At 50.9% G+C, this 13343-nt stretch overlaps 1 protein-coding gene and 1 long non-coding RNA gene across 4 annotated transcripts in view; one reads left to right on the forward strand and one right to left on the reverse strand.

Annotated features, from left to right (window-relative positions):
* The window catches only part of TRAPPC9 (trafficking protein particle complex subunit 9), a 521456-nt gene that overhangs the window by 478702 nt on the left and 29411 nt on the right, over positions 1-13343 (forward strand). The window lies entirely within an intron of this gene.
* On the reverse strand, positions 604-1679 carry LOC122904277. The gene is made up of 2 exons (XR_006384172.1): positions 1471-1679; positions 604-1090 (listed from the first exon to the last, which is right to left on the reverse strand). It is a non-coding gene; the product is annotated as an uncharacterized LOC122904277 (long non-coding RNA).

Below are 13343 nucleotides of genomic sequence, written 5' to 3' on the forward strand. Positions count from 1 at the left end.
GCCAAGCCCCCCCCCCCCGCCCCGCACCAATCCCCTGCCTCCCTCTGGGGCAGGATCAGGGTGCCCTGGAGACTCAGGAGCAAATATGTGGGAGCAGGTGCTCCCTCAGGGCAGGAGGCCACATGGGTGTCGGAAGAGGGAGGTCTGGGCGCCGCCAGCTCCAGGTGCCCCCAGCTCTGGCCACCGCAGAGGGGCACCGGGATTGTGACCACGCACGCGTGTTTCCAGGTGCCACGAGGTGATGGCCACGAAGCTCGGAGCCTTTAGGGAGCTCTGCTCCAGGCAGATAGCCCTCCCCGATTTTAAAGTGTGGCTCAGCAGGGCTAAAATCGAAATCGCCTGGGGGACGATAAGGCCAGTGTAAACAAGCACATGAAGGCAGGTCAGGTGAGGCCGCGGTGAGGAGCGTAGCCGAGCAGACGGGGCAGCGCGCACCCAGCCACCTCGGCGGGGTTCCAGCGCGCACCTGAGGCCCTGCCCGGTGCTGTGTGGGCCCCTGCGACCAGTAAGGGGAGAGCATGTGGGGGGGGCGAGCATGTGTGGGGGGCGAGCAGTGCTCAAGTGGGTGCTGCATTTCCCCAGACGAGAGTTCCAGACTTGGTATTTCTGGTGCAGTTTTATAATTTTACGATGTTTAGATTAACATTCATGCTGATTTTAGCTGCACTGGGTTCTTTCTTAACTCCCACGATTTGCATCTTAGTGTATAGAAATTTCTCCTATCGGAGAGACCCAAGTGTGCTGTGTTTTGGCTCTTTTAAAACAGAGTGCTTTCATTTGGACTTTTCTTCCAAATGCCTCCGGTCTGACCTGAAGAGTGTTGACAGAGGGCCTCCGGCCCAGTCCCCAGATGTGATTCTGTCTGTGGCACTCACTGAGGCCAGTGCACCTGGAATCCCCCCGAACCCAGGCAACCTCAGTGCAGTGTGTGGGTTAAGCTGCTTAGACACGTGTGGGTTTGACCTTGTGTCGGGCGAGGGCTGTGGGCCGTGGGCCGCGAGTTCTGTTCCCTCGGGGTCGGTGGTTTGAGACCATCTCAGGCTTCCTTCCCGCTCCTTGTGCACACTTCTCTGCTGGGTCTGCTTCTTCCCTAGAGAGGAAGGGACGTGGCAGATGGAGCCCAGACCAGGCACAGACCCTGTGTGCACACAGCCGCTGCCACTGCCCCTGGGTGGCCACCCCGGGACCCATGGGAGGGGAGCCAGAATCCATTCCCACTGGCTCCAGGGGGCCCTGGTGCACGGGAGCCATCCTCGCCTGTGACCTCAGGCCCCATGGATAGGCGCTATGGGTTTTTGGGCCTTCAGCCTCAGACCATCGGGGTGGCCTGGGAGAGGTTCCCACCGTCTCTGACCCTCAGTCTGCTCTGATGAAGACGGGGCCATTGCAGGTGCGCGAGAGGCAGAGACAGGAAGTGTGACCCCGGTGGTCACCACCGTTCATCCCGTGGTGGCAACTGTCGGGAGGTACCTGTTTCCGGTTCTGATGGCGTCGCCTGGGAGGCAGTCATGGCCCCAGGATGCAGACTGCCCGCTGGCCACGGAGCCTGGTGCGTGTGGGCGGCAGGAGCTCCAGAGCTGGGAGTCCTCCCTGCTCCCAGCCGCGCTGCCTCCCCGAGCAGCCCTGTCTTTGCCCTGCCTGACGGTTACCAGCTTTGACAGGCCGGGCTATTTTTAGAAACCTGTTCCCACTCCTTCTCCCTGTGGGAAAAGGAGAGCAAGTTAAAGTTTAAATTAACCTACCACCTCCCCTCCCGCACACACCAGCACACACAGCGGCCACTCTGGGTGCGAAGTCTTGTGGGAGGGGCTGGGAAGGGAGGGTCTGCCTCTGGCCAGGCTTGGGGAGGGAGGGCGGCTCTGTCCGTGATCTGGGCAGCTGTCCTGTTCCGTGTCACAGTCAGCACCATTGCACTCAGCAGGAACAAGTTCAGGGAGAAGGGGCTGGTCACGGCCCCACGGCCAGGAGGGCCAGCACCTGTCCACATGCCCTCTGGCATACATGGGAATGGGCTGGGGACAAGGGAGGCCCCCTTGGGGCAAGGGTGCGTCCCTCCAGTGCACAGGGGGCCCTCTCATCTCCAAGCAGCCCGCTGTGCCTTCCAGAGCTCGTCTGTGCCCGGGCTTGTTTCACGCTGACAGCCCTTGGGAGCACGGCGGCATCACCGTTGTCACCACCCGACCTGAGAGGCCTTCAGCCTCCACAAATCACGTCGCTCCGGGTCACTCCCCGGAGCCGCTGTGTGTGCTGTTTCCAGCCACCGCCAGGCAGAGACCTGCCCTGTGCAGACGGGTAGGTAGCACCCGGCCAAGGGCAGGGAGACGTTAGATTCACAGCTTGAAGAACAGGGACGTCGATCTGAAAAACAAAAGTAAAGTCCAAGTTAAATTGTCATCAGTTTTTAACGATTAACCTGATAAAGACACGGAAGGAATTTAAACATACATCCAGGTCTTGGACTTGACCCATTCATGCTGAAGCTCTGCTGAGGCCCTTTTCTCATGTTGGAAATGAGACCCCAGGGAAGAAGGCACCCCCCGGGCTGAGGTTCTCCCCCATTCCGGGCGGGCACGACGGCTCTGCCTCCAGGCTGCGAGGAGGAGGGAGGGTTCTGGACGACCGATGGCTTACTGATCTCTGCGCCTGGAACTCATGATGTACTAGATGTTGGCTAATTGAGTATTAATTTTTTTTAAAAAGAGGGGGATGGAGGATGATCCTAGACGGCCCCTCAGGCTCAGGCAGTGTGACACAGAGTGTGATTCCCGGGAAGGCGTTGGTGGCACCGCTGTCCCCGCCAGGGGCACGTGCTGCCTCAATGACAGCTCACTGCAGAATGAACATGGAGCTCTATTTTTGCTTTACGCCTTTGTTATTTTTATTTTTTATAAAAGAGAAATCCTCTTCAGATGTCCTTTGGTTAGCAAAAGTTCAGGTATCGATGTAGGTCTTCCATGAAAGCCTCATGAACCTGCGAAAAGCAGGGGCACCTGTCCTTGGCAAAGCCACTGTCCCTGGGCCGCCTCCTCGCAGTGTCTTCCCCCTGCCCGGGCCTCCACTCCAGTCCCCAGTCTGCCTCCTCGACAGCAGGTCACGCCACGCTTCCTGGAGTTTTAGATCCGTGACACTTACACTATGTACCCTTTCTCGGACCCACTTCTTTCATCCAGAATAACTAGAGACTTAGTCCCGTTGTGGCCTGTGTCGGTGGCCTGTTCCTTCCTGGGGCTGAGTAGCGCCCATTGCATGCACGCGCCACGTGTCCCTTACCTGTGCACGTGTCGGTCGACGTGTGGCCGGCTTCCATTTAGAAACAAAGCAGCTACAGCCATTTCTGTAAAAGTCTCTATGTGAGGGGCACCTGGGTGGCTCCGTGGGTTAAGCCTCTGCCTTCGGCTCAGGTCATGATCTCAGGGTCCCGGGATCAAGTGCTGCATCGGGCTCTCTGCTCCGCGGGGAGCCTTCTTCCCCCTCTCTCTGCCTGCCTCTCTGCCCGCTTGTGATCTCTGTCTGTCAAATAAAACGAAACATTCGTTTGTAGTCACCACCCAGGACTGGGATCTCTGGGCTGCAGGACAGGATGTCTTCTGCCCATCACTCCCCACTGTTGGATGGGTCGTGTCTCCCGCCTTCCCTCCCCATCAGCGTGGCTAGAGGTGCACCAACTCTGTGAGCTGCTCAAAGAGCCCACTCTGGTGCCACCGTTTTTCTCTGGTTCTTCTCTGCTGCTTTTCTCTTTGCTAGTGCAGCAGCTTCTGCTAGACTGTTTACCACTTCCTTTTTTTTTTTTTTTCTTTTTGTACTTCGGGTTTAATTTGTTCCTCTATTCCTGATTTTTTAATGTCGAAGCTACAATCATAAATTTGAGATTTTTCTTTTTTTTTTTTTAGTAGGTGTTTGGTGTTATAAATTTCCCAGTAAGCTTCACTTTATTGGCATCTCACGAATTTTGATACGTGGTTTTCATTTTCACTCAGTTCAAAATCATTTCTAATTTCCCATTTAGTTTCTTCTTCGACCCGAGGGTTACTGGGAAGCGTGTTGTTCAATTTCTAAATATTTGGAGATTTTCCAGATCTCTTCCTGAAGAGTGATTGCTAATATAATGCCCTTGTTGTCAGAGAATATACTTTCTTTTGTCACAGACTCTCTTTAAAAAATTATCGTCGACAGTATGGTCTGTATTGGTAAATATTTCATGTGTACTTGAAAATATTGTCTGTTATGCTGTTTGAGTAACACATTCTGTGAATGTTAAGTAGATCAACTTATTTGAATGTGTTGTTCGTCTTTGATGCCCTGGTCGGTTTCCTATTCACTTGTGTCATTGTTGAGGGAGGCTTACTGAGATATGCACCTATAATTGTGGCTATCTCTGTTTTCATTGGCAGCTCTACCAGACTCTACTTTACAAATCTTAAAGCTCTGTTACCAGGTACATAAGTGTTTAGAATTATGTCCTTTGATGAATCGGCTCCTTTATAATTAGGAGAGCACATCCGTAATTTCCGGTTATCGGTTGTTCTGATGTTAACACATCCACTCCGGCCTTCTTTGCCCTAGTATTTGCGTGATGCACCTTTTTCTTACTTTCAATTTTAGCCTCTTTGTTTCTTTATATTTAAAGTGCATTTCTTGTAAGCAACATACTGTTTGTGGGTCTTTTAAAATGTTACTTTGTTTTTAACCTGACGATCTCTGCCTTTTATTTGGGCCTAGTTACATGTAGTCTGTTAACTTTTAACATAATTATTAACATGCTCAGGTTTGAGTCTGTGAGCTTTGATTTTTTTCTCTGTCCCAACTGTTCTTTTTCCATTTTCTTCTTTTACTGCCTTCTTGGGGATTTAAGTATTTTTGTGATTCCATTTTTACAAAATAGACTATTTTTTTACAGCGGTTTTGGGTTTACAGCAAAATTGAATGGAAAGTACAGAAAGTTCCTACACACCCTCTATCCCCATCTTCTCACAGCCTCCCCCACTGTCAGGACTTGCCCCCATCCCCAGGGTGGCACGTTTGTTGCAATCACTGAACCTACATGTACACATCACCCAACGTTCTTAGTTCACATTAGGGTTCATTTTTGGTGTTGCAAATTCTATGGCTTTGGGTAAATGTATAATGACATATTTCCATATTACAGTATCACACAGAGGAGTTCCACTGCCCTATAAATCCCCTGTGCTCTGCCTTTTCATCCTCCTTTCCCCCAATCCTTGACAACCATTGATCTTTTTACTGTCTCCATAGTGCTGCCTTTTCCAGAACATCACATAGTTGAATTATACAGTGAGCAGCCTTTCAGACGACTTCTTTTACTTTGCAGTATGCGTTTAAGGTTCCTCCATGTCTTTTCATGGCTGGTAGTTCATTTCTTTTTAGCCTAATATTTCATTGTCTGTCTGGACCACTGTTGATTTATCCATTCATCGACTGAAGAATGTTTTGGTTGCTTCTAAGTTTCAGCAGTTGTGAAGAAGCTGCTAGTTCTTGTGCAGGTTTTGTGTGGTCGTAAGTTTTCAGATCACTTGGATCAACAGCAAAGAGCATGATTGCTGGATTCTGTGGTACGAGCCTGTTAGGTTTTATAAGAAACCACCAAACTGTCTTCCAAAATGTACCATTTTGCACTCCCACCAGCAATGAATGAGAGTTCCTGTTGCCTCATATACCCACCAGCATTTCCTGTTGTGAGTAAGTTTGGAATTTGGTTACTTTGTAAAGGGTCCACAGTGCTATCCCATTGTTTTCAATTGCAATTCCCTGATGACATAGGGGCATCTTTTTACTTATTTGCCATCTGTTTGTCTGCCTTGGTGAGGTATCTGTTCAGGTCTTTTTCCCATTTTTAGTTGGGTTGTCTCTTTCCTTATCATTGAGTTTTAAGGGTTCTGTGTATATTTTAGGTAACAGTCTTTTACCAAATATGTATTTTGCAAATATTTTCTCCCAGACTAGTCTTCTCATTCCCTTGACAATGTCTTTTGCAGAATAGAAGTTTTTTATTTTAATGAATTCCAGCTTACCAAATCTTTTATGGGTAGTGCCTTTGATGTCATATTTTGAACGTTGTTAACATACTCCAGGTTATCTAGATTGTTCTTATGGTATCTTCCAGGACTTTTGTAGTTTTACATTTTACATTTAGGTCTGCGATACATTTTGAGCTAATTTTTGTGAAGGGTTTTAACGTCTGCGTCTACAAGTGGTTGTTCCAATATCATTTGTTGGAGAGGCCATCTTTTCTCCCCTGGATCGCCTCTATTCTTCTGTCAGAGGTTGGTTGGCTCCATTTACCTGGATCCATTTCTGGCCCTTTATTCTCTCTTCCATTGATCTGTGTGTTCTCTCACCAATATCACACTGCCTTGATTCCTGTAGCTTGATAGGAAGTCTTGAAGTCAGATAGTGTCATTTCCTTTAATATTGTGTTAGCTGTTTGGGGTCTTTTTTCTTTTCTTTTCTTTCCTTCTATTTTTTTTTGTTTGTTTGTTTGTTGTTGTTCTGTTTATTTATTTTTCTTTTTCTGCTCCCTGTAAAACTTAGAACTAGTTTGTCAATGACCAAAAAATCACTGCTGGGAATTTTACTTTGATCGCATTGACTCTATAAATGAAATTAGGAAGAATTGACCTCTTGCCAATACCCAGCCCTCCTGTTCATGAACATGGACTATCTCTCTATATATTTAGTACTGCTCTGATTACTTACATCAGAGTTTTGTTGATTCCCTCATGTAGATCTTACACATAGTTTATATATAATTTATATATTTATACCTAAGTATTTCATTTGGGGGCAGGATGCTGGTTGACTTTTTTGTATATTTACCTTATGTCTGGCAGTGTAGCTGTAATCACTTAGTTCTGAGACTTTTTTTTTTCTCAGTTTTTAAAAATTTTCTACATAGATGATTATTTCATCCTCGAACAAAGACAGTTTATCTTCTTTGTTGGGTTTCAACTCTAACTCTTTCATTTTATTATTTTAGGGGCTTTTTTAGGGTTTATAGTATACATCTTGATCTTATCACAGTCTCTGTAGAAGTGACAATATACAACTTTATATATACTTCAAGAACCTCATAGTAGTATAGTTCCAATTCTTCTTTCTGAACTTTAGTATTATTGTCACACATTTTATTTCTATATTCATGGCAAATCCCACAAAACATTGTTATTGTGCAGGGGTTTAAATAAGAAAAAAAAATCTTCTGTATTTACCCATCTAGTTACCATTCCTGTGCCCACATTGCTTCTTCTTGATCTGTGTCTTCACTTGGTGTCATTTTCTTTGTGCCTAAGAGATTTTAACGTTTTGGAATGTTCAGGTCTCTTTCTGCTAAATTCTTTTTGCTTTTTATATTTCTAAAAAAAAAAAAAATCTTTATGTCACCTAGTTTTTGAAGGAGTTCTTTTTTGCCTGGTTTCAATTTCTAGGCTAGCTGTCCTCCACCCCCTGCCCCACCAAGTAGTTTAGATGGTCTCCACTGTCTCCCGTCTAACCTTGTTTCTGATGAGAAGCTGCTATCATTCTTCTCTTTGTTTCCCTGTATGTCATGCATATTCCCCCCACCAGCCCCCCTTCTTAGCTGCTTTTAATACCACTAGGTTTGAGCCATGTGATTAGAGTGTGTCGTGGTTTAGTTTACTTAGTTTTAGTATTTCTTGTGCTTAGGATTAGACTGGCTTTGCGGATCCAGAAATTTATAGTTTCTATCAATTTCAGAAACATGTTGGCCATTATTTCTCGGTCATTTTCTTCTTTCTCCCTCCGTTCTCCTCTGTTTCAGGGGACTTCAGTTACAGATACGTTTGGCCACTTAAAATGATCAAAGAGCTCACGAATGGTCTTTTTATCAAATATTTTATCTGTGCATTTCACTTTGGATAGTTTTTACTGCTGTGTCTTCAAATACACTCCTTTTTCTTCCGCAGTGTAAAATCTGCTGTTAACCCACCCAGTGTGTTTTCATCTCAGATATTGTACATTTCACGGATAGAAGTTTGAATTGGGTCTTCTTTGTGCCTTCTGTGTCATTGCTTAACTTCTGGAACATCTGGGAGAGATGTAATTGCTTTAATGTTCTCATTTGCTAATTCTGACATTTGTGTCAGTTCTGGGCCTGTTTTGATTGGTGGTTTCTTCCCTCCTCATTGTGAGTCATGTTTTTCTGTACCTTTGCTTGCCTGGTGATCTTTCACTGGATGCCAGACATTATCAATTTGATCTTGTTGCGTGCTGGATATAAATATCCTTGAGATTCTAGGACACGGTTTTATTACTTAGGAAAAGTTATATCATTTTGGTTTTTGCTTTCAGGATTTTTGGGGCAGGACCAGCACAGTGTTTAGTCTAGGGCTAATTATGCCCCACTAGGAAGGAGAGAGCTTTCTAAGTAGGCTACCACCTTACAGATGCCGATGTTTGTCTGCCGCTGGGAGCAGGCACTGTTCTGGGTCTGTGGGTGCCCCCAGACACATTTCCCTCTTGTCCTTTGAGGCAGCCCCTGCCTGCCCTGGCCTTGAATCTTTCTAGTACTCCACTGAGTACATGAGGGGGAATCTTCTGTGGTCCCCCTCTTGCTCTCGTCTTTTGGGTTTTCTATCTTAGGAGCTGTAGCCATGTTCATCTCTTGGTCTCTCTCTCTGTCTGCTCAACCCACAGACATGTGGGGGCCCTTCTCCCTGTGTTATGACCCCAAAGCTCTCAAGGAAGCGAGCTGAGGTGTCCCAGGGTTCCCCTCGTTTCTTTCTTATCTCTTGCGTCACTGTACTTTGCTGCCTGATGACCAACATCTTGAAAGCCGTCTTCTCTGCATTTTGTTTCTGTTTGTCTTATGCTGAAGGAGGGTAAATCAGTCCTTCTACTCCTTCTTGATTGGAAGTGAAAGTCTTCCACTGTAGATGTTGTGACATGATTTTGTTCCACCAAAGTGCCCATTATTATGTAATAAGAAGTCTCACGGCCAGGAGGAGTAACTGATGCATTATTGTCAAGAAGAAAGCCATTTATTCATTTATTTGCTCATTCAGGAAATGTTTTCCTAGCCCCTACAAGGCCAGGAGGAGAACGCTAGGAATAAAACAGGCACACTCTGTTTCCTATGTGGCTAATTTGGAACCAGATCCAAGGAATTTTAAGAGCTAGCCTGGGAAAACTTCAGTAAAATAAAGCCCTCCGTCCTTCATGTGGCAGACATTTACTAAGCACCTGGCGCCTGTCAGGCCCCACTCGGCACTGTCCCGAGGAGGACACGGCCTGGGAGCAGCACAGGGAATCCAGAAGACTATCTCCTGAACGCTAGAACAAATCCATAGAAAAGACGAGTGTGTTTCATTTTGACCGTGAGGTAGAAAGTACCAGAGAGGATGCCAATGGAACTGAGTTTTGAAAGATGGTCAAGGCACAGGGTCACGGAAGGCAAAGGATCAGGCTGTGTTGGGAGAAGTGAGAGAGCCCTGGGGTGCTGGCCAGGCTCCAGGCAGGGTCACGCAGGAGCCGAGGAGTACGGAAGCCACAGAGGTTTTAAGGCACAATTTTAGGAACAAATGATGATATGGTCATTTTATATGAATTCAGAGGCATGGAGGACTTTTGCTTTTATGGTCTCAAAATCCTTTTTGTTTTCCCAAAGGAACTTTATTGTCATTTCTCAAGTGAAATGTATTTGTTGGCTTGGGAGCTCTTGAGGCCGCACACGCGTGTCTTGCCATGACACAGCTGTGTTCCCTTCCACGTGTACATGCATGTGCACACACACACGCATTCTCACAGGTGGACGGATGGAGACGGAGCTCCCGGTGTGCCCGGGGCCCATTCACAGGCGGCGCTCCAGAGGCTGCGTTCAGGGCCTGGCACTGTGGCACTCTGGGGAATCGGGCCGTCGGTTCAGAATCACACTTCTTTTTTTTTTTAAAGATTTTATTTATTTATTTGACAGACAGAAATCACAAGTAGACAGGCAGATAGAGAGAGGGGGAGAAGCAGGCTCCCTACTGAGCAGAGAGCCCGACGCAGGCCTCGATCCCAGGACCCTGAGATCATGACCTGAGCCAAAGGCAGAGGCTTTAACCCACTGAGCCACCTAGGCGCCCCGGAATCACACTTCTTGAGTGCGTTGCGAGCATCTCCTTTCCGCGGACAAGCCGTGCTAACCCGTGGTCTCAGTCCCACCCCTGTGCCATCGAGCCTTTCCGAGGAGGCCACTTCTCTCTGAAGCCCAGAGGACAGACGGTCAGTGCTGAGGCACAAACAACGGAAGGACTCCCACGGCCGCTCACGTCCCCGGTTAGTGCACTGGCCTCGCGGACCAGGTTCTGCTTGAGCCGCTGGGGGACTCTGGGCTCCCAGTCGTCTGACGGGGTTGGGCCTGGCATTGGTGTGCGGGCCAGTGTCCTCGTAGGGTACTGTGTCTGGGTCCCGATTCCCTCCAACTCGTGTGGGCTGGTGAAGTCTGCCCAGCCCTGTGCTCTAGTCTTGGCTAGGGTCGGAGCTGGGCTGGAGGCGACCACCCATGACTCTGGGAGTGCCCAGGGAGAAGAGAGAGACAGCCCAGCTGCAGGGGCACCGTGAGCCACCAGGCCGGCTGCCCCTGTGCCTGGCACCTGTCCTTAAGACATCACAGCAGTCAGGGGTTGGGAGGGGACCTGCCTTCGGATAGGCCCCAAAGGCAGAGTTGGATTTCAGCAGCAGAAGTGGAGAGAGAGGTGCTCCCTGTGGGCACAGCTACAGGCCCGGGCCCCGAGATGGAAGGACAGGTGGTCATGATGGTCAGGACGGGGCACTTGGTCCTGGCTGGGGTCAGGCAGGCTTCGCCTTGGGGCCCCGGGGAAAGAGAGAAGCATGCTCTCCCAGGGCCCTGAAGCCCACAGGGCAGAGGGCAGCGGAGACCCAGACTCGGTGCTCACACCTGGCTGCGGCCGTGTCTGTGCTGGGCGTGACCCCGTGGCTCACGCCGGCCCACGGCCCTCTCTCCCGGACCTGGCCTCAGCCCCTCAACTTGCTGGTGCTCCCGGAGAGCAGCTGGTGATTTTTTGCCCTGAAAGACATACTTTGTGCCTGGCCTGGGCCAAAGGCCCTCTTCTCAGTTTCTGGGAAAAGCGAATTTATCAGCTTGTGGAAAGGGGAAACGTTTACAGGAAAGGAAGACACAAAACGAATGACTGATCACAGCTGGTTCTGGGTCTCCAGGGACCGGTGCTCTAGTCTCTTGCATTTGTTAGGAAAAGGAGCCGAAGAGAGCTCATCTGGAGAACTGGGGGCGCCCTGAGGGCCTCCTGCAGGGTCCCTCCGTGTCGATGGGAGGCCACATGCAGGACGCACACGGAGCATGAGGGGCAGGTAGGAGAGACCCGTGCTCCCCGGGGGGTCTGGCCCCAGGCTCCACAGCTGCCGAGAAGGGCCCGCTCTGGGTGTGTTGGGGAGCCCTGGAGTCACGGGTTTCCAAGAGCCGCTTTGTCGCACGTCACCGCAAGGTAAACGGCACTGGGTCATGTCTGTCTGCTACTGGCCCACTGTGTGCCCTGCTGCTCCGGGACTTCCAGAAGTGTGTGCTGGGGTTGGGGCTGGGCCCGGGCAGCTGAGGCCAGTTCTAGCTCTGCCCTCACTTGTCAGCCAGACGCGTGCCCTCCCCTCGCCCAGCCTTCCTGTCCTTATCGGGACGTGATCGTCTCCATAGTGAACGGCAGCGAGGCGCTCTCGGGTTGGCAGGGAGACACCTGCATTCCCTCGGGGAATGGTAGCAAGTGCCTCTTCCCTGCCGGTGGCTGCTTCTGGCCTGGGGAGCATGGTGCCTGCCCCAGGGCGAGGCAGGTCCCGGGAGCACGGGGAGCATCTGCCCTTGCTGAGTGGTCGGCAGGAGCGGAAGGTCTGCCATTGCCCCCACCCAGCCCAGAGAGCTCTACTTCCCCTCCTCTCCTCTCCCCTCCCGAGTGCCCGCTTTGCTGTTTGCTCATCCTGCACCTGCCCCGCTTGCAGCGGGGCCCCTTCTCAGGACCCATCCCTGCCAACAAGGCACTCCTCTTGGCCGGTTTTCTGCTTTCCCCATCAGAATATGAGCTTCTTGAAAGCAGGTAGTTCTTTGAGGTTCCATTTCTTTCTAGAAACTTGTCTCTTTTCTGGGAGAGTGCCTGACACACAGGAGGCATTGAACGAAGGGTCACGGGGTGAAAGATGCATTGACTCACTTTGTGACTGGTTTCAGGCACCGGGGCTGCCGCGCACAGAGGCCCGTGGAGATGGTGCGGCTTGTGTTAGCGGCTGGCCAGGGTCCTCCGGGGCAGTGGGCCCCAGCGCTGGGCAGCAGGTGCCCGGGAGGCCCTGGTAGCAATGGAATGGGGGCCACAAAGCCATGAGGGGCCACGAAGCCGTGGGGGCCACGAAGCCGTGGGGGCCATGGCATGGGCACAGAGGGAGCGGTTGGTGGCCCCTCTGCCCCTGAGTCCTGTCCTTTGGAGAGGACCCTCCCATCACCACCTTGGTCACCCTAGAGGCAGTCTGTCTTTTGGACTGATGTGCTGCTTTTCTGGATATTGGAGGAGGGTGGATTTTAGCCTCAGGAATGACCCCAGAGCAGGCACGGCTTCTGGTAGCCACGGTGAGCTTTATCTTCCCTTACTGTCGTTTTAATGATCCCAATTAGCACTAAGTACCGTCTCACTTTTCCTTTGGATTTTAGTTAAAACCTATTAAAGTGCCCAGGGCGAGGAAAGACAGAGGGAGGGACCTCGGTGCACCTGGCATTCTGCTGGTCGGGCCCTGCCGCACGGTGCTTCTGGGAAGGTGAGCACTCGCTTGGGAGCATGGCTCCCTGCTGAGAAGCGGCCCGGGCGTGAGGCCCCTGCCTTATGGGGCCCCTGCGAGGTGCCACAGTGGGGAGAGCAGGCTTTAGGCTGGAAGGGGACGTGGCAACCCAACCAGCATCCCCCCCCCCCGCCTCCATGCCCAGCCCTGCAGAGACACGATAGGGCTGCACTGGGGACTCCCTGTGTCCCCAGAAGATGAACAGGACTCCAGGAGGCCGGGGTGGGGGGCGTCAGCTGGGGTGCATTGGAGCAGGGAGCTGAGTGTAGGATTTCTTGGTGACCCTGGGGCCTTGGGGTATGGGGCTGAGACAGGGTGGCTGTGGAGACAGCCGGGGCGGGTGGGTGCGGGGCCTGTGGGAGGCGCCCTCCCGAGGCCCTGGCCTGGGCTGCTGCGTCGTCTTTCCCGATGCTCACCTTCCCCAAGTGAGTCAGCAGCCCTTGGGAGCAAGGGGCCCCACATGGGTGCCTAGTCCCTGTCCTTCACCCTACCAGCAAGGACTCTGCGGCACCTCTGGGCCCCGGGCCTCTCCTAAA

Source organism: Neovison vison, chromosome 4 (assembly GCF_020171115.1).
Source record: "Neovison vison isolate M4711 chromosome 4, ASM_NN_V1, whole genome shotgun sequence".
Classification (NCBI taxonomy): domain Eukaryota; kingdom Metazoa; phylum Chordata; class Mammalia; order Carnivora; family Mustelidae; genus Neogale; species Neogale vison.